The 21,344-nt window shown below is 40.3% G+C and overlaps 2 protein-coding genes and 1 pseudogene across 2 annotated transcripts in view; all 3 read right to left on the bottom strand.

Annotated features, from left to right (window-relative positions):
• The window catches only part of LOC119889225 (protocadherin gamma-A11-like), a 261,420-nt gene that overhangs the window by 170,310 nt on the left and 69,766 nt on the right, over positions 1-21,344 (bottom strand).
• Positions 1-21,344, bottom strand: part of LOC119889259 (protocadherin beta-16-like) — a gene marked incomplete in the record, with an annotated part of 73,367 nt that overhangs the window by 6,128 nt on the left and 45,895 nt on the right.
• LOC119889258 lies at positions 13,731-16,876 on the bottom strand (annotated as a pseudogene).

Raw genomic sequence — 21,344 nt, 5'->3', positions numbered from 1 at the left:
TTTTAAAAACAAGAAAAAGACCCCAAATACCTCACATATATCACAATCAGGTCTGTTAATTGGTGCCAAATGCCCAGTGTACAGAACTTGTTTTCTGAGAATTATTGCAGACACCTCAAACTCTGGTCATTACTTGATTCAACATCTTCCCTTTGTAGGTGTTACTGAGCGCTCTACACCCAAACAATCAACAGAAGAACAGTTTCTCTCCACACACCATCACACATACAGACAGTTGAATCAGCCATGTGAGGTATACAAAATGCAAAACTAAATCATCTTACTTCAATGTACAGTGTATTGTAATGTTATTATAGACATTGGGCAATAACATGCACAACATCCCCTTATTATCATATAGGTCTGACTGAATATATTGTAAATGTTTTCTTACATCAATATATGCAAATAAGAGAAACTCTGAATAAAGAGTTACTTATTATTCATTATGGAGAAGTGAGTTATGCTCACTCTGTAAAGATTGAGGGAAAGACTACCATTGCAAAGCTCCAGATGTTCTAAGAAGCGGCAGCTGAACTGACAAGTTGTTTTTTGTTTGTGATATATATGCAAAATATGAGAGATTTGCAATGTTTCAAATAATTTGGCAATATGAAATAGATCACTGTTAAGCACACTGTCAACTAACAAAATTAAAATGCATGTTTAAACAACTTAAACTGTTGCACCCCTAAGTAAAGACTAGTGAAAGTAACTGAGGCTACTGCAATCATCAGCTCTGTCAATATCCAGCATTCTCTATAACATTAAGAGTTTAAAAAGGATAATACCAGTGCAAGTTTACTTTTTGTTTTGCCCCTATCACCGTCGATAAATACAAAATAAAGTTCGCCCAGAGGCTTGAAGTAATCTTAATGGCAGTGTGACCACACAGCTAGGGAGGCAGAGATTCCCACTGATTTTAGAAACATATTGCAAACAGCTTAGAGACACCACAATGACATCTAATTTAATTTAGCCTGTTGAATCAATGGACATGTTCTACTGATCCTGCTTGACAGAAATACATCTAGAGTTACTGAGACAAAGTAAAGTTGGTAGGAGATAGAATTTAAACTTACTGAGAAGAACACTGGGCTATTGTTTGAGAAATGCATAGTACTATGTCACTTAGTTACTTGCTTTACTTTTACTACAGGTCTGGTGTGTGGGAAATTAACTAAAGTTAAAACACTGAACAGTGTTGTGTCACTCGAAACAACGGGACTTATGTTTGTATAGTAAATACAATTTAACAGCAAAATAAACATTATACTGATTTAAGTTGTATGTAGAAGATGTTGGGTTATCTATGTACAGGTGTGTTTATTCTTGAGCCAAAAACTCAATGTTCAGTAAAACAGCTTTTTAATTGGCGAGATTCTGAGTTGATGGTGAGGAAGGAGGACACTTCTGAGTGTGTATCCCTTGATATTTGGTACAGTATTTCAGCATGAGATCTGTCATCAGTGTCCTCTGCTTTCAATTTGACCACAAACATGTTTGTTAAAAACTTAGTTATTGTTTATTAGTTATTAGTTATATTGCATCCAATGCTAATGTAGGAGGGTAACTGAGAGAAACATTGCAGTCCACTGTAGCATAGCATGCAGTTTTACTGCATATCCATCTGTCATTTTAAGAGGAATACATGTATAAACAAAAGTGAATGTCTGCCTTCCTCTTCCTACAAATTACAGTAAAAACTTACTTTTTAATAAAAATAACTGAAAAATATAATGATGAACAATAAAATAATATATAAAAATGTCCTTCTGATTTCCAAATGAGTACATGATTACTTGCTTTAAACTGGATAACGAAAAAAAAAAAATAGCTGGCTGTTAACTGTAGAGAAGATGGAGGTCAAGAAGACCAAAAGTCAGAAAATCAGTGTTCAGCACCAAGGACAGAGGAACGAGCCAAAACACTCAAAGATATTCCCCTGGTTGACAGCAGTTTGTCCTAACAAAGACCACTCACATGAACAAACAGAGACAGGTCAGCTGTGTGTGTGTGTGTGTGTGTGTGTGTGTGTGTGTGTGTGTGTGTGTGTGTGTGCGTGTGTGTGCGTGTGTGTGTGTGTGTCGTTTTCAAGAATCTGGAACAGATGCTATGAAACATATTCCTACCTCAGGAGAGTCATTACAATCTCCAAACACTTCAGCAAAGTCAGTCGGACTTTTCCTCAGAGTCTGGTCAGCAGGCAGTGTGTTGTCATTGTAAGATGACACGAACTTAAAGTCGCTGGTCCTAGAACCCGTTGTCAGGTAGGCGTCATAATTGTAAGTGCTGCGTAAAGTTCCTGTGCCGTCAACATCTGCGTAATTAGGAGGGAGATAAGCGCTGGGGATGGCGACTGCTCCATCAAACAACAGTCTGGGCTTTCTCCTGCGACAAAACCTCACACCCAGGATGATGATAATGAAGGTCAGGAAAAAGGTGGACACAGACACCAGCGCGATGATCAGGTATGACGTCAGCTTGGAGTTCTTCTCATCATAGGAAATGTCCTTCAGTTCTGGCACCTCAGCCAAGTTATCAGAAATAAGTAAATACATGGAGCAGGTGGCAGAGAGAGAGGGCTGTCCGTTATCTTTCACTGCCACAATAAGGTTCTGTTTCATGCTGTCAGACTCAGAAATGTCCCGCTGGGTCCTGATCTCTCCGCTGTGGACACCGATAGTGAAAAGTCCCGGATCAGTGGATTTGACTATATGATAGGACAGCCAGGCGTTCTGTCCGGAGTCCGCGTCCACCGCTATCACTTTGGACACCAGAGAGCCTCCGTGTGCAGCTTTGGGGACCAGCTCGGTCATGAAGGAGTTGCCCTCCGGGGAGGGGTACAGTATCTGAGGAGAGTTGTCGTTCACATCCGATATGAAGACACTGACGGTCACGTTGCTGCTGAGCGGAGGAGAACCGTTGTCTCTGGCCATCACGTGGACTTTAAAACTCCTGAACTGTTCATAATCAAACGACCTCACAGCGTGGATCACCCCCGTGTCTCCGTTAACAGACAGATAGGAGGACACCGGGGCACCGTTCACCTCACCGGGTAACAGAGAATAAATCACTGTACCGTTTTGTCTCCAGTCGGGGTCTCGAGCACTAACGGAACATAAAGTGGAGCCTGGTTTGTTATTTTCAGCCACATATGCGCTGTAGGACTGTTCCTCAAACACCGGTGGGTTGTCGTTGATGTCTGCTACAGATAACTGAACAGTTTTAGAGGAGGACAGAGGTGGAGAGCCCTCGTCAGTGGCGGTGATTGTAATGTTGTAATCAGACACTAGTTCACGGTCCAGTTGTCCTGTGGTCACCAGAGAATAATAGTTTTTAATAGAAGGAACCAACTTAAAGGGGGCGTTTTGCTGAATGGAGCAGCGGACCTGTCTGTTACTCTCAGAGTCTCTGTCCTGCACGTTGATGATGCCCACCTCTGTACCAGGTGTGGTATCTTCTGGTATGGGATTCGACAATGATTTCAAATTGATTACAGGGGCGTTGTCATTCACATCAGTGATCGAAATTATTATCTTAGCATAAGATGACAGTCCTAACCCATCTTTTGCTTTCACGCGTATTTCAAACGATGTGGTAGTTTCATAATCAACAGTGCCAATTACTCGAATCTCACCTACTTTACGGTCGATACTAAATATCTTTTTCACATCTTCAGTAACATGCCCGAATTCATAAGTCACATCTCCATTGATTCCCTCGTCTGCGTCAGTTGCCTTCACTGTGACCACTACAGTATCTAAAGGAGAGTTTTCAGGCAGACTAGCTTTATAAATGGCCTGGCTGAACACTGGGGCGTTATCATTAGCATCCAGCACGGTGACGTGTATCACTACTGTACCTGATCTCTGAGGGGAGCCACCATCTAGAGCTGTAAGGAGCAAATTGATCTCTTTTTGCTTTTCACGATCAAGCTCTTTATCAAGAACAAGCTCTATTGTGTTTCCATTAGCAGCCAAAATGAAATTATCATTATTTTTAAGGCTGTACTGCTGAACTGAATTTTGTCCTATATCCGCATCGTGCGCCTCTTCTATCACAAAACGAGCTCCCCTGTCTGCGGACTCTCGAATTTCTATATTTATCAATTCTTCCTTAAATTGTGGCGAGTTATCATTAATATCTTGAATATGAAGACCAATTCGATGGAGCTCGAGGGGATTTTCTAGCACGAGCTCATGTTTCAGGATGCACGAAGCCTTTTCTCCACAAAGCCCCTCTCGGTCAATCCTGTCGGCAACAATCAGTTCTCCGTTGTTCAGGTTTATGTCACAGTAACGCTGATCAGTCCCATCGGTGTCAATGCGGGCTTTTCTGGTGGACAGCGCGCCCGTGTCGAGCCCGAGATCCTTGGCTACATTTCCAATAACTGATCCTCGTTTCATCTCCTCTGGAAAAGAATAGCTCATGTCTCCATATGCGGCGTGTAAAAAAAAGAGGAGGAAATGAAACCCGGACGTTTGAAACACGAATATTTTCGAATCCATCATCGACAACGAGTTCCTAAAAGGTTGAAAAACAAAGGGAACAAAGACCGTTCAACCATATAACACGAATTTCAACCGCGATTCTAGAGTGACTGTCGCTATCTGGACACACCAGCACAAGAATTTGCGTCCACATCAAACGATAGAGGAATCCAAACATCCTTAGGCTGGTGTATAGCGCCACCGTGAGTTCAAGAAACAACTATAAAAATAAAAGGAACACATCAATTCGATCAAACTATCTGATTATAACTACTGCTAATCTGTGTATGAAATAGACACTGGCTCTACTTTGATATAAGTTTAAACTATGTTTGCAACTGTTGATTCCACCATGAAAACATAAGGTTTAGACCAGGACATTATCACGAAACTAGCAACCTCGATAAACACATCTTAAACCATGTCTAAAATACAGACTGGTATGTTTTTAATAGTATGTTTAGTTACTGTGAGGATCTGTGATGTATATCCTCACACAGTCAATCACCTTGCGTCATGGCTACTAAAACATTGACTTTTGTCTAGATAATTTATGGTAGTAGGCAGATATTTACTGTAACCATCTGATGTAACCTTGTGCAGTGATCCCAGTGTATGTGTATGTTTCCCCCCTTCAGGATGTGATGGCAACCGGGTTTTCTGCGTGAATATTTTAACACTGGATATCCTGGTCCTAATTTGTTTAGCCTAAACTGCATGCATGCCAAGTTCAGTGTGGTAGTTTGATCATCTATTGTTGTGCCGAAGATGCCGTCAGATTGTATCCAGTATGGCCAAAAAATAAAATCAATCCAGATAGTTTTGTTTACTTCTTAGTAATTATTTGATTTTAATGCTTTTAAAAGTGGCAACACTAAATTGACTGTCATCACTAATGAATTCCTGAACACCTGTTGGATTAAAAAGTATAGTAGCAGTCAGTAATATTTAAAAGGGAAGTGAGTTTATGCAGTTTAATCGAGCCACTAAATGTTTATAGAGTTAACGATTACATAATTTTACCTGCAACTTAAATCATTCACAATAAATTCACTACTTCTCTGGTTTTATCATCACATTCACCTACATGTGGACTTAACTTCTGATTGGTTTTTAATCACACCATAGCAGTATAGGTGTGGAGAATGATGCATAAACTAAAAACGTCTGAAAAGATATCAGTCTCCATCCTGTTTCTTCTTCAGGTTGGAAAAATCCTATAAACTCTGAAAGTAGAGTAGAATCTCCTCACCATATTCTTACAAGTAGCAGTGACTTTTGGATTTCTGTCTTCAGTTTTCTTTATTTGTTACAGTCTCAAGATAAATCTGTAGTTTTATGTCGTTTACTGTAATAGATACTTTGTTTCACCACTTAGTTTATTTCTGTAGTAGTGGTGTTTGCTCCCAACACAGTCATTCATTTATTTGTGAACTCAATACATATTTATTAAATGTAATCTTGATTTCACCAAGATTGCAAAGAAACACGGAAGGAGGGAGACATATTCAGCTTTGGTCAGCTTTGACCAATAAAACATGGCTTTGTTCTCTATATCAGTTATTTTCTGACACATTATAAACAGATCCTCTACAATGCAATTCATAAGTATAAAAAATAATAATAAGATAATTTGTATAGTGGTATGGTTCTAAACTTCCTTAGCTCTGAAAGGTGATAGATTGTCAAGGTGATGAACTGGTCAAGAACATGCGTTTAAAGAGATATGGGATTATTATTCACCAGAGTTAACACAAAGCATTATTGCTCTAAAGACATAAGTTCTTGTGATATTCTTCTTGCAGCTCTGACATTAAAACAACCAACTTGTTCTGATTTTTTCATACTTTACAGAAAAAAAAAAAACAAAACGTGCACATCAAGTTATTGACGGTGTTATGCCAATGCATCAAATACAAGCACAAAATATTGTAATAAGGGTAATCCCTGCAAACCAGTCTTGTATTCAAGAAGAACACATACTATAAGGAAGGTCTGTGGGTAGCAAAATTATCATTTGATGTGCAGATTCATAAAATGTCTTGCATGCAAAAGCAGAGTGCAGATAACTCCAGTGTTGTATTTTGCTTAAGAAAAAATACCACAATCCTTAAAGAACATATGTACTTTAGTACTACCAACTTGTAAAACACTGCAGATCTACAAATACCATGGTGATTTAAGTTGATTACAACATCTTACCAGATCACATACAGTTTAAGATGGACTGAACAAGCCTCTTCTCTCTTCTGTAGAGAGGAAGATAAAAACAAACCCCCTCATACCATCACTGAATAGAGATACCTAAATGAGGATCAACAAGAAAACAGCAAATATTTTAGATCCAGCATTTACCATAAAAAAGACATTAAATTAACCAGACCTGGCAGTATACACATGTAGTTAAAACCAATAACTTTACACCCAGCCAATCCACACAAAAAAATCAGACAAAACAACTGTTATCAAAGTTACTGTACTGGGAAAAAAACTATCTGGGTTACCTGGGAGGGAAAATCCCTCATTCTGTCAGTATGACCTATTTAAACTACCTCCATGAAACTCAGACTGTGTTTGGATGAACAAGGTGACTGATATTTTGTCAAGTCATAGCCTAACAAAATTGACAAAGACTGAAGCTTAACAGTGAAAACACACAGTGGATAAAATGCACATATGAATCATAACATTGTCAATAAAATAAAGGTCAGTTATTAAGGCAATATCATTGAGCTAGCACTATCGGGCCGACACTACCGTACAAACAGTCAAAATGCAATGAATAAGTTGTTGTTTTTCCTCTCTCCATTTGTCTGATCTGTATGTCACAATCACAGTGGTCAGACCAGAAAAGAAAACAACCACAACAAAACTCAAACACAAAGAAGCCTAAACAAACACACCTGTTTATAAAGTGTAGTGGGCTAAATTCAAATGTAAAGACCTACATACTACAGGTGATGCCATCCACCTAAAGAACCAGCATTAGACAACAGCAGTAGGTTTTCAGGAATTCAACTTTTATATCAGTCTGCTATAATTTATTATAACATTAATACCCTGGCCAAAAGTGTAAGATGGGTGTGTATATTTGGGTGTGGCAGACACTCCTGACCAAAGCAATGAAGAAATGAGGTACAATTCAAGCAAAAGTACATTGAGCAGAAGCTATCAGGAAAAAGTGTAACAGAGCGCAGTTTCAAATTCCTTCTGATAAATGTGGCACAAGATTGCATGCGTATTAAGTGACATGAGTGCATATGAAGAGGAGTGATTTCTCTGCCAGAGACTTTCAGCAAATAAGTCACCTAATGATGATGATTGAAAATGAAAATAGCATGTATGGACACAGACGTTGTTTTCGTTGCAACAAAGATCACCTGAGTGTCATATAGAATCTCTCAAAGATAATCACTGGAACTCTGTCACATCACAGCCTTTATGCAGCTGATTAGTAGTATAGAGGTAGATTTTAGCAATATATTAGTAATCATTTGATTCAAGCAATGCCTGCACTATAGGTGGATATTTTCAGATGTTAAGAGATAATATATTGAATTAGTAAAACCTGAGGACCAGGGTTTTGATGACAACATGAGAACAATTTCTGCAAAAATGAATGTCACTATATCAGAACTTCACATGGACAATAGTACATTATGCTGACCAAACACCAAGAAATCTATAAATTAATCATCACTCCCAGCAAAGTGACAAAATGACAGCAAATGAGAGTAAACTTAAAATAGATAATATTCCTGAAATTTAAATACAGAATTGATCAAGAAAACATCATTATTCTAACTTGGACAACAGATATCAAATTCCCTGCTAGATGGATACAGTTTAAGTGTCCAAAATGTATTAATTTGTACCAAGAGTAAAACTAACAATGTTTACAAGCATCTAAAACTAAAACTCAACAAGACATTTAATAATGAGCCAAAGAACATGAAAATGACCATGGTTGAAATGAAATCGCTTTTGAAAAAGTGAACAAAAACTTGTTAAGAAAGACACTAAAATTGTTTACAAAAACGTTTACAGCAATTAATTAGACAGTCAGACAAAAGGAAAATTACACACCACAACCAATTATTAACATTAGTAAAGGATAAACTTTGCTTTTGGAAGATCAAGAAAATTTGATTAAAAATGGAAAGGTTGACACGAAAATATGTTTAAAGTGACGCCAAGTGTAGTTATACCTCTGACTACCTCTCTAATTCTCCAAACGCTTCAGCAAAGTTCACTAATATGAAATGTGTTCCTACCTCAGGAGAACCATCACAATCTCCAAACGCATCAGCAAAGTCAGTCGGACTTTTCCTCAGAGTCTGGTCAGCAGGCAGTGTGTTGTCATTGTAAGATGACACGAACTTAAAGTCACTGGTCCTAGAACCCGTTGTCAGGTAGGCGTCATAATTGTAAGTGCTGCGTAAAGTTCCTGTGCCGTCAACATCTGCGTAATTAGGAGGGAGATAAGCGCTGGGGATGGCGACTGCTCCATCAAACAACAGTCTGGGCTTTCTCCTGCGACAAAACCTCACACCCAGGATGATGATAATGAAGGTCAGGAAAAAGGTGGACACAGACACCAGCGCGATGATCAGGTATGAGGTCAGCTTGGAGTTCTTCTCATCATAAGAAATGTCCTTCAGTTCTGGCACCTCAGCCAAGTTATCAGAAATAAGTAAATACATGGAGCAGGTGGCAGAGAGAGAGGGCTGTCCGTTATCTTTCACTGCCACAATAAGGTTCTGTTTCATGCTGTCAGACTCAGAAATGTCCCGCTGGGTCCTGATCTCTCCGCTGTGGACCCCGATAGTGAAAAGTCCCAGATCAGTGGATTTGACTATATGATAGGACAGCCAGGCGTTCTGTCCGGAGTCCGCGTCCACCGCTATCACTTTGGACACCAGAGAGCCTCCGTGTGCAGCTTTGGGGACCAGCTCGGTCATGAAGGAGTTGCCCTCCCGGGCGGGATACAGAATCTGAGGAGAGTTGTCATTCACATCCGATATGAAGACACTCACGGTCACGTTGCTGCTGAGCGGAGGAGAACCGTTGTCTCTGGCCATCACGTGGACTTTAAAACTCCTGAACTGTTCATAATCAAACGACCTCACAGCGTGGATCACCCCCGTGTCTCCGTTAACAGACAGATAGGAGGACACCGGGGCACCGTTCACCTCACCGGGTAACAGAGAATAAATCACTGTACCGTTTTGTCTCCAGTCGGGGTCTCGAGCACTAACGGAACATAAAGTGGAGCCAGGTTTGTTATTTTCAGTCACATATGCGCTGTAGGACTGTTCCTCAAACACCGGTGGGTTGTCGTTGATGTCTGCTACAGATAACTGAACAGTTTTAGAGGAGGACAGAGGTGGAGAGCCCTCGTCAGTGGCGGTGATTGTAATGTTGTAATCAGACACTAGTTCACGGTCCAGTTGTCCTGTGGTCACCAGAGAATAATAGTTTTTAATAGAAGGAACCAACTTAAAGGGGGCGTTTTGCTGAATGGAGCAGCGGACCTGTCTGTTACTCTCAGAGTCTCTGTCCTGCACGTTGATGATGCCCACCTCTGTACCAGGTGTGGTATCTTCTGGTATGGGATTCGACAATGATTTCAAATTGATTACAGGGGCGTTGTCATTCACATCAGTGATCGAAATTATTACCTTAGCATAAGATGACAGTCCTAACCCATCTTTTGCTTTCACGCGTATTTCAAACGATGTGGTAGTTTCATAATCAACAGTGCCAATTACTCGAATCTCACCTACTTTACGGTCGATACTAAATATCTTTTTCACATCTCCAGTAACATGCCCGAATTCATAAGTCACATCTCCATTGATTCCCTCGTCTGCGTCAGTTGCCTTCACTGTGACCACTACAGTATCTAAAGGAGAGTTTTCAGGCAGACTAGCTTTATAAATGGCCTGGCTGAACACTGGGGCGTTATCATTAGCATCCAGCACGGTGACGTGTATCACTACTGTACCTGATCTCTGAGGGGAGCCACCATCTAGAGCTGTAAGGAGCAAATTGATCTCTTTTTGTTTTTCTCGATCAAGCTCTTTATCAAGAACAAGCTCTATTGTGTTTCCATTAGCAGCCAAAATGAAATTGTCATTTTTTTTAAGGCTGTACTGCTGAACTGAATTTTGTCCTATATCCGCATCGTGCGCCTCTTCTATCACAAAACGAGCTCCCCTGACTGCGGACTCTTGAATTTCTATATTTATCAATTCTTCCTTAAATTGTGGCGAGTTATCATTAATATCTTGAATGTGAAGACCAATCCGGTGGAGCTCGAGCGGATCCTCCAGCACGAGCTCATGTTTCAGGATGCAGGACGCCTTTTCTCCACAAAGCTCCTCTCGGTCAATCCTGTTCGTAACAATCAGTTCTCCGTTATTAAGGTTTATGTCACAGTGACGTTGATCAGTCCCGTCGATGTCAATGCGGGCTTTTCTGGTGGACAGCGCGCCCATGTCGAGCCCGAGATCCTTGGCTACATTTCCAATGACTGATCCTCCTTTCATCTCCTCGGGAAAAGAATAGCTCATGTCTCCATATGCGGCGTGCAAAACAAGGAGGAAATAGAAACTGCGCGACTGAAACGCAATACTTTTTGCATCCATCGTAAAACGAGAGTTCCTAAGCCTTTAAAGAATCGACGCAACAAACACCGCTAAACCACATAATAGGAATAGCAACGCACACTGGACGTATACTAGAAGGTCTGTCCACAAAGGATAGAGGAATTAAACCATCTGAAGGCTGGTGAATAGCGACACCGTGAGTTAAGTTCAACAATAACACTGATTCAAAAAGTAAAGGGACACTGTTAAAAGTTGCTGTTGTCTTGTCCACTATTTGTCTAAATAAAACAGCAGGCGAACTTACTTCAGTGTTTACAACACTTACAATTGCAGTCACTCACAAATAATCCAAACCATGAGACCCTTTGCAACAAGTTCTGGTCTGCATTTCATTCAGCGCATCAAAGACAGGCTCACATCAAGATCTGAGGACAGCATGCACTCCTTCAAGGAACACTTTTTTCCATATAACTATATGCAAGCTTATATAAAATAAATAGCATCGATGGATGATTCTCCAAGGAGCAGACCATGTTCAAGTCATTCTTTACTGTATGTGGTCTGGTAAAATATGTAAAACTGAAAGGCTGCAGTCATCATAACATTGATGTATACACCAGAAGGTGTGGTCCCCTGGCCTTTCAAAAATTATTTATTTTGCTCAGTATTTGGCTGCGTTAGGAAGAGGTGATATTTTGGCACATAAACAAGAAGATGTATTGGTGAAAATGTGCTTTCTTTAAACTAAGCTGGCAGTCTAAATTTACTCTAGCACAAGCTTGACTGCACAGAGTTGCTACTGCTGTATTAATATCATCCATGTGCTGGTTTGCAATGTATATTAAAATCACAGCTCACCTTAGTCACCTTTGTTATCATATCACATGGTAAGTTTGGTATCATGAACATGATTGTCTCATGTGTGTCCTGCCTTTTTTTGACTATATTTTTGTGGGATTATTAGATTTTTGTTTTGATTATTTGTATTGTTGGCAGTCTACATGTAGTGTAATTAACATTTTTCCCTGCTACATCACAACTTAAATGTAGGCCTTTGTGAAATAAATCCATGTCTGTAGGCTCTAGAAATGCTAGAATTACCAAATCTGTAACTACATCCAGTTGAAAGCAGGGCTGTCGTTGTCCCCAATTGACCTGACATCCTACAATCAGTTTTAACTTGTGTTGACTAAAAGTTACATTTTTCAAGTTCCAGAAAGAATAGGAGGCATGCATTAAGTTAAAAAAAAGAAGATTTATTGACATTCTGTCTAAGAAACAACCTGTATCTTAGGACAAAGCACTGCTAACAAAGAAAAGAAAAGAAAACACAAAAATGAAAAAGTCTCAAAACTTGCTGTGGAGACACAATACTCCACCATCACTGTACAACTAAGTTATATAACATTGCCAATCTACAAATGGTCTGGTGATTTACAGTTATTGCAGTTTTTCATTGTACTACTCCCCAACATATGGTGACGAGGCAGTGAGGCCCAGCAAACATCTGACAGCAATTTATTTCTTCTCAGAGTCGGGGGGGGGAAATCACTTTTCAAGTCAGAATAGAGATCCAGGATACAGTCTGACAGTTAGTCACCTCTCAAGAACACAAGTAATAGAAAGACATAACTAAATAAAAGGCCTGCATAATAAAATCAGAGGCTTCCACATAGCATGAAGTTAGGACAGGCACTGAAGATAAATCTGTAGGAAGGACACTGATACTGGCAAACTAAATGTATGATACAAACAACTCTGCATTTACTTATATCTTAAGCTGTGGTCAAACAGCAATCAACACAACAAGAGAGGCCAGTTCAGCAGACATGTTTGTGAAGGGGAGTGGACTGGCTTTAAGACCCACATTATTCAGGCCATGTCCACCTGAGGTGTATGTGCCACTATTACACAACAATAGCATGTCTAAGGATATGATCAGTCATCAAACTCTTGAGATACATAAAGCAGTCTGCTAGATACCATAATGACACATTACCCTGGACTATGGAGAAAGAGCAGTAGTTGCCAGAAATAATTAGCAACAATGCCTACTGTAAATGACATATGGTGGCAAATATGGCCACAGATATAATTTCCTCTTCAAAAATGACCATGTGATTGAGTGAGAGACATAATATGTTATTGACAGTGTATATAATGAAGCCAATTACTAAGGCCCAGTTACACTGAACAAATATGTTGCTATCAAGCTGATTAGTGAAATAGATAATATTTTGGATCGCTATTAAGCATTTGTTTCTCCCAAGATTTCAAGGGACCACAGGCAGTTGTATTTGTAAAAAAAAAACTAAAATAACTAACTAACAATACAAGACACAGAATCTTTAAAAAGGGATGTTACTCTGTCATCTTGCATGCAGGCCAAACCAAATCAAAAGCAGATACATGATGAATGATCAGCCAGAAAAATGCGCTTGGCCATTACAAACACTTCAAATGGATGGAAAAGGATAAAGAATGTTTTGAGAAAATGACTCAGAGAACAACAAATTATTAGCTTAACATTAAGTTAATCATGATTTACTTATCAATGGGGCATTAATCGACCATTAAGGAAATTATTTCCAGTATTCCCTGATTTGCTTGAACAATATGTAAACCCCAGAAATGGACTTAAATTAAAAACGTAATTTTCCAGTAGCCTCTGGTAACATATTGAGAGTGTGCTCATGGTCTAAATAAAGCATATGGTGATTGCGCAGAGTAAGCCACTTGGTAACTATGGAGGCATTCAGTAAGCTGTCATTTATAGGATGAAGAAACTGCAGCTGTGAGATATTTAAGATTGTTAACTGTGTAAAGAGATTGATTTGAAGCATGAATTTATAAACACAACATTAATAATGACCTCTTTTGAACCCAAATACAAACATAGTAATCAAAATGTAACCTACAACAGTTGAAATTAAAACAGATTTAGAAATTTTCAAATGTGAGCATTAGCAAAGTTCCTAACAAGAACTTTTCCAGAAGTATTCTTAGAAAAATTGATTTAAACAGAAAAACCATAATGATAATGCAGAATTATGGACATAAAAGATCTATAATCAAGAAAGTTTGGTGGGTGTATGAAAGTAAAACTGAAATGTCTGAGAGAAATGGATATTTGATTAAACTAATTTTAACAGGCTAGTCATACCTTGGAAGAACACTGCAATTCACAAATACAACTGAAAAGAGTCAAAACAAAAGACAGGAATGACTTCCTGAATGGCTTCTTGAACATCAGTTCAATAATATGAAATGTGTTCCTACCTCAGGAGAAGCATCACAATCTCCAAACACTTCAGCAAAGTCAGTTGGACTTTTCCTCAGAGTCTGGTCAGCAGGCAGTGTGTTGTCATTGTAAGATGACACGAACTTAAAGTCACTGGTCCTAGAACCCGTTGTCAGGTAGGCGTCATAATTGTAAGTGCTGCGTAAAGTTCCTGTGCCGTCAACATCTGCGTAATTAGGAGGGAGATAAGCGCTGGGGATGGCGACTGCTCCATCAAACAACAGTCTGGGCTTTCTCCTGCGACAAAACCTCACACCCAGGATGATGATAATGAAGGTCAGGAAAAAGGTGGACACAGACACCAGCGCGATGATCAGGTATGACGTCAGCTTGGAGTTCTTCTCATCATAAGAAATGTCCTTCAGTTCTGGCACCTCAGCCAAGTTATCAGAAATAAGTAAATACATGGAGCAGGTGGCAGAGAGAGAGGGCTGTCCGTTATCTTTCACTGCCACAATAAGGTTCTGTTTCATGCTGTCAGACTCAGAAATGTCCCGCTGGGTCCTGATCTCTCCGCTGTGGACCCCGATAGTGAAAAGTCCCGGATCAGTGGATTTGACTATATGATAGGACAGCCAGGCGTTCTGTCCGGAGTCCGCGTCCACCGCTATCACTTTGGACACCAGAGAGCCTCCGTGTGCAGCTTTGGGGACCAGCTCGGTCATGAAGGAGTTGCCCTCCGGGGCGGGGTACAGTATCTGAGGAGAGTTGTCGTTCACATCCGATATGAAGACACTGACGGTCACGTTGCTGCTGAGCGGAGGAGAACCGTTGTCTCTGGCCATCACGTGGACTTTAAAACTCCTGAACTGTTCATAATCAAACGACCTCACAGCGTGGATCACCCCCGTGTCTCCGTTAACAGACAGATAGGAGGACACCGGGGCACCGTTCACCTCACCGGGTAACAGAGAATAAATCACTGTACCGTTTTGTCTCCAGTCGGGGTCTCGAGCACTAACGGAACATAAAGTGGAGCCAGGTTTGTTATTTTCAGTCACATATGCGCTGTAGGACTGTTCCTCAAACACCGGTGGGTTGTCGTTGATGTCTGCTACAGATAACTGAACAGTTTTAGAGGAGGACAGAGGTGGAGAGCCCTCGTCAGTGGCGGTGATTGTAATGTTGTAATCAGACACTAGTTCACGGTCCAGTTGTCCTGTGGTCACCAGAGAATAATAGTTTTTAATAGAAGGAACCAACTTAAAGGGGGCGTTTTGCTGAATGGAGCAGCGGACCTGCCCGTTACTCTCAGAGTCTCTGTCCTGCACGTTAATGATGCCCACCTCTGTACCAGGTGACACGTTCTCAGGTATGGGACTACTGAGTGATTTCAGATATATAACTGGTGCGTTGTCATTTATATCTGAAATCTCAATAACTAAGGTTGCATAGGACGCCAATCCTAAACCATCTTTGGCGCTGATCTGCATTTCATATGCCTTTTTCATAATCAATAGATCCAGCCACTCTCATTTCGCCTGTTTTAGGGTTCAAGAGAAAACTTGGTTTTCATCCGAAACATGGTCAAATGCATAAGTTACTTCGCCATTCATCCCTCATCGGCATCAGTTGCACTCACTGTGACTACACTGTATCCAAAGGAGAGTTTTCAAGCAGAGTAGCTTTATAGACGGTCTGGCTAAACACTGGTACATTATCATTAGCATCCAGCACAGTGACGTGAATGACTACAGTGCCTGATCTCTGAGGAGAGCCGCCATCAAATGCGGTAAGCAATAACATGATCTCAGTTTTGTCCTCTCTGTCTAACTCTTTGTCTAAAACTAATTCACAGTGCTTTCGCCCACCTGCCTTTGTGTTTACATTTAATTTGAAATGGTCATTCTGTTGAAGTGAGTAGCCCTGAACAGCATTTTCTCCGATGTCTCCGTCGTGCGCCTCATCCAATAGAAAACGTGCACCCTTGTCCGCCGATTCCTGAATTTCAAATTTAAGTGACTCCTCTTTAAACTGCGGTGAATTGTCATTAATATCTTCAACGCGGATACTAACACGGTGCAGTTCTAAAGGATTTTCCAGTACGAGTTCCTGTTTTAGAACACACGATGCCTTTTTCGCACAAAGCCCTTCTCTGTCTATCCTTTCTTGCACAATCAAGTCTCCAGTGCTGAGATTCACACCGCAGTATTTAACACTGTTATTCTCTGTATCGATTCGGGCCTTGCGAGCAGACAGTCTGCCCAAATCAAGTCCCAGATCCTTAGCGATATTTCCAATTACAGATCCACGTTTCATCTCCTCCGGGATAGAGTAGCTCACGTCTCCGTGGACGAGGTGGAGGGCAAGAAAAATTACAACAGGCCGCGGAGCAGCGCAAATCTGTTGTTCCCCATTATAACGACGAAACAAAAGACCACTAAAATGTAAGTTTTCAACAAAATAAAATCCACGTTGCATTCGTGATCTCCTTGGATTTTGAAAAGTAGTTAATCTGCAGCCATTATACCAAGCTGTTTTTTCCAGTGCTGCACAATACTGGAATCTGGCTTTACATTTCTCGACGTAAAAAGGGTGGAGAGTGACCGTGCAGCCTCGTTTATTAGTGCACACTGACACCTTGAGTACTTTGTGAGATATAACACTGGGGTGTATGATTTTCTGATGGTCTTTTAAAAAACATACACAAATAACTTTATTTATCTTCAAACAAAAGCTAATTCGACAACTTGGGTTTCTTAAGAAACACTATGAAAAACACAAGTATTTTGATATTATTAATGGTTTTAAGAATAAAGCTACGTGGCAATACATAATCAGACTAACCACACAGAAAAGGGAGAGTGCTGGTTTGAAAAAATGTAGCTGGAGATAAAACTGCTTTCAGCACCATGGATAGAGGAAGGGAATTCAAAAGTTATCCCCGGAAAGAGAGCAACCTTGCATGAAGACAGAGAGAAGGACTACAAAAAAACAAAAACAAAGTAAGAACAGCCTGAAAAATGTGGCTACAGAATTTACAGCTTCAGCATAAATAACAAGAATGTGTGCGTTTCATTATAATGTGAAGTGAAGGTGGTTGAGGCTAAGACCCCCCAAACATATTCTTAAAGAGCTGTTCAGCATGTCCGCACCAAAAGGGAACGCCTTGTTTGGTTAAAACTTCTATATGAGAGATGTAATATTAAAGCAATGACGACTTTCATAGGACCAAACCAAAACTCCGAAGTCAAAAACCTTTAGCTCACATCAGTAATTACTACACAAGTTAGACCCTTCAGCATTTCTGTTTCCCAGTTTAAAGACAGAAACTCATGAGGCATCAATAAAGTCTGTTGGACTTTTTCTCACAGTCTGATCGGCAGGCAGTGTGTTGTCATTGTAAAATGTCCCAAACTTGAAGTCACAAACCAGAACCAGACTCATTCTAAGATGATCCATTTTCATAGTAATAATAGTAGGATTACAATCCCAAATGTTTACAATAAACAATGTCAGACCACACACTGTTTGTTTGTTGTCCTATGATGCATGCTGTATATAATATGGGTCACTTAACTAAATCAAACAAATTCCAGCATATGTGACCCTGGTCTTAGCTTTTATTCTGGAGTTAAATGCCATACAGACAAGCTCCCAGATAAGTCCATCTCTCCATCTCTCTGTCTGTCTACATTCAGACGCTGGATTTAAACAGCAATATGTTTTTCGAGAAATGTCAGTGTCAGACTAATAGAATCAATCTATAAACAAAATATAACAGCTTCACCTACATTGATGGTAATAGATATTCTTCAAATTATAGTCGGGCATGTCAGATAAGAGCAGAAAATGTTTTGTTAGTAATGTTTATGAATGTTTCCTACCAACGTATGTTAATCTGTGATTCGTACAATGTTGGGGCATAGTAACTTAAGATTACCATTGTGAAATATTAGTCAATGAAAATGTATAATATAATAATGACAAAAGAATCAAATTAATTTAAGAAATTAAACAGTTTGAAAAGGGAAACTCATGTGCATCAGTTATCAAAACAAAATGTAAGGACCTACCCACCACTTCTGAAAAAAATGTTATTTTCTTTAGATGAAAATTATAGCACTTGTTGCATTGGTACATAACTAAATTACTAATATAGAAAACTATAAAATAGACGTAAGTTGTAGGACCTCGGGAAGCAATTAAATACATAATATTTTACTAACGGAGAAGTTGAATATTTCTCATTTCATCTGATGGGATTTTTTCCTCTCATTGAAAACAATGGAGAGGAACAACATCACTTACAAAGTGGACATGTCTGGATATAAGGAAAGCTAAAATCTAAAACATATAAGCATATTTATATTTTAAAATTGTAATATATAACAGGACGGATGTAAGTTGCTACTGAAAAAGCAACAACAGAGTAGCAGCGAGGCAGCACAAAGGACAGACACAGTGTACTAGATGCAGCTCAACTAGACAAACATGTGAACGCACCAGTGATGTGTACTCATAAATACAAACTTATTACAGTATAATCTTAGACGTAACAGCTAATCTGACCAACAGCATTTAAAGACACTCATACTACAATTGAATTTCACTTGAAGAGCTTGGGATAGAAGAGTCAATATATACTGAAGAAAAAAAGACTGAACAATTTATGAGGAGAAAGAGATGGACGGAGGAATAGATAGACAATCTATGATGTTTCAACAGAAATACTAAAAACGTGCTTGAGATGCAAAGAATGGTTGTGTGCATACAGCTAAATGACTGGTGATTGGTAAACCGGTAAAAAAATCGAGCCAGACATTAGAGTCAAACCGCTTGAAAGAATATTTCCTCCAAACAAAACAAAATAAACACTGAATCTGGATATAAAAAACACAACTAAAATCAATATTTCAGATGCTCAGCTAAATGCTTTCCCCATCAAGTTAGATCACAATTAGGGACACCTAAAAAACAACATCTAGGCATTATAGCTTGTAGAAACTTTGAACTGGAACTAAATTAACCAAATACAAAGACAGTTATGGAACATATTCGATGGGTGTCAGCTAATAACAGGACCAACGAGATGTGGCACCTGTTCCTACCTCAGGAGAAGCATCACAATCTCCAAACGCATCAGCAAAGTCAGTCGGACTTTTCCTCAGAGTCTGGTCAGCAGGCAGTGTGTTGTCATTGTAAGATGACACGAACTTAAAGTCACTGGTCCTAGAACCCGTTGTCAGGTAGGCGTCATAATTGTAAGTGCTGCGTAAAGTTCCTGTGCCGTCAACATCTGCGTAATTAGGAGGGAGATAAGCGCTGGGGATGGCGACTGCTCCATCAAACAACAGTCTGGGCTTTCTCCTGCGACAAAACCTCACACCCAGGATGATGATAATGAAGGTCAGGAAAAGGTGGACACAGACACCAGCGCGATGATCAGGTATGAGGTCAGCTTGGAGTTCTTCTCATCATAAGAAATGTCCTTCAGTTCTGGCACCTCAGCCAAGTTATCAGAAATAAGTAAATACATGGAGCAGGTGGCAGAGAGAGAGGGCTGTCCGTTGTCTTTCACTGCCACAATAAGGTTCTGTTTCATGCTGTCAGACTCAGAAATGTCCCGCTGGGTCCTGATCTCTCCGCTGTGGACCCCGATAGTGAAAAGTCCCGGATCAGTGGATTTGACTATATATAGGACAGCCAGGCGTTCTGTCCGGAGTCCGCGTCCACCGCTATCACTTTGGACACCAGAGAGCCTCCGTGTGCAGCTTTGGGGACCAGCTCGGTCATGAAGGAGTTGCCCTCCGGGGCGGGGTACAGAATCTGAGGAGAGTTGTCGTTCACATCCGATATGAAGACACTGACGGTCACGTTGCTGCTGAGCGGAGGAGAACCGTTGTCTCTGGCCATCACGTGGACTTTAAAACTCCTGAACTGTTCATAATCAAACGACCTCACAGCGTGGATCACCCCCGTGTCTCCGTTAACAGACAGATAGGAGGACACCGGGGCACCGTTCACCTCACCGGGTAACAGAGAATAAATCACTGTACCGTTTTGTCTCCAGTCGGGGTCTCGAGCACTAACGGAACATAAAGTGGAGCCAGGTTTGTTATTTTCAGTCACATATGCGCTGTAGGACTGTTCCTCAAACACCGGTGGGTTGTCGTTGATGTCTGCTACAGATAACTGAACAGTTTTAGAGGAGGACAGAGGTGGAGAGCCCTCGTCAGTGGCGGTGATTGTAATGTTGTAATCAGACACTAGTTCACGGTCCAGTTGTCCTGTGGTCACCAGAGAATAATAGTTTTTAATAGAAGGAACCAACTTAAAGGGAGCGTTTTGCTGAATGGAGCAGCGGACCTGTTGGTTATTATCAGAATCTGCGTCCTGCACATTAATGATTCCCACCTCTGTACCAGGTGACACGTTCTCAGGTATGGCATTTGCCAGAGATTTAACAAAGATTACAGGTATGTTGTCATTGATATCGGTGACATCAACAGTTACCTTTGTGTATGAGGATAATCCTAAACCATCTTTTGCTTAATGCGCAAATCATATGTGGTAACAGTTTCAAAGTCAATCGCACCAGTAACTTTTATTTTGCCATTTTTACGGTCGATACTAAATATTTTCTTCACATCTTCAGTAACATGTCCAAATTCATAAATCACATCTCCATTGATTCCCTCGTCTGCGTCAGTTGCCTTCACTGTGACCACTACAGTATCTAAAGGAGAGTTTTCAGGCAGACTAGCTTTATAAATGGCCTGGCTGAACACTGGGGCGTTATCATTAGCATCCAGCACGGTGACGTGTATCACTGCTGTACCTGATCTCTGAGGGGAGCCACCATCTAGAGCTGTAAGGAGCAAATTGATCTCTTTTTGTTTCTCTCGATCAAGCTCTTTATCAAGAACAAGCTCTATTGTGTTTCCATTAGCAGCCAAATGAAATTGTCATTCTTTTCGAGGCTGTACTGCTGAACTG

Source organism: Micropterus salmoides, unplaced genomic scaffold, assembly GCF_014851395.1.
Source record: "Micropterus salmoides isolate LMB-PRFRI ecotype aquatic unplaced genomic scaffold, ASM1485139v1 Ms_hic_scaffold_5, whole genome shotgun sequence".
In the NCBI taxonomy this organism is placed as follows: domain Eukaryota; kingdom Metazoa; phylum Chordata; class Actinopteri; order Centrarchiformes; family Centrarchidae; genus Micropterus; species Micropterus salmoides.
Note: the sequence above shows the minus strand (reverse complement) of the source record. Positions and strands in the feature narration are given on the sequence as shown.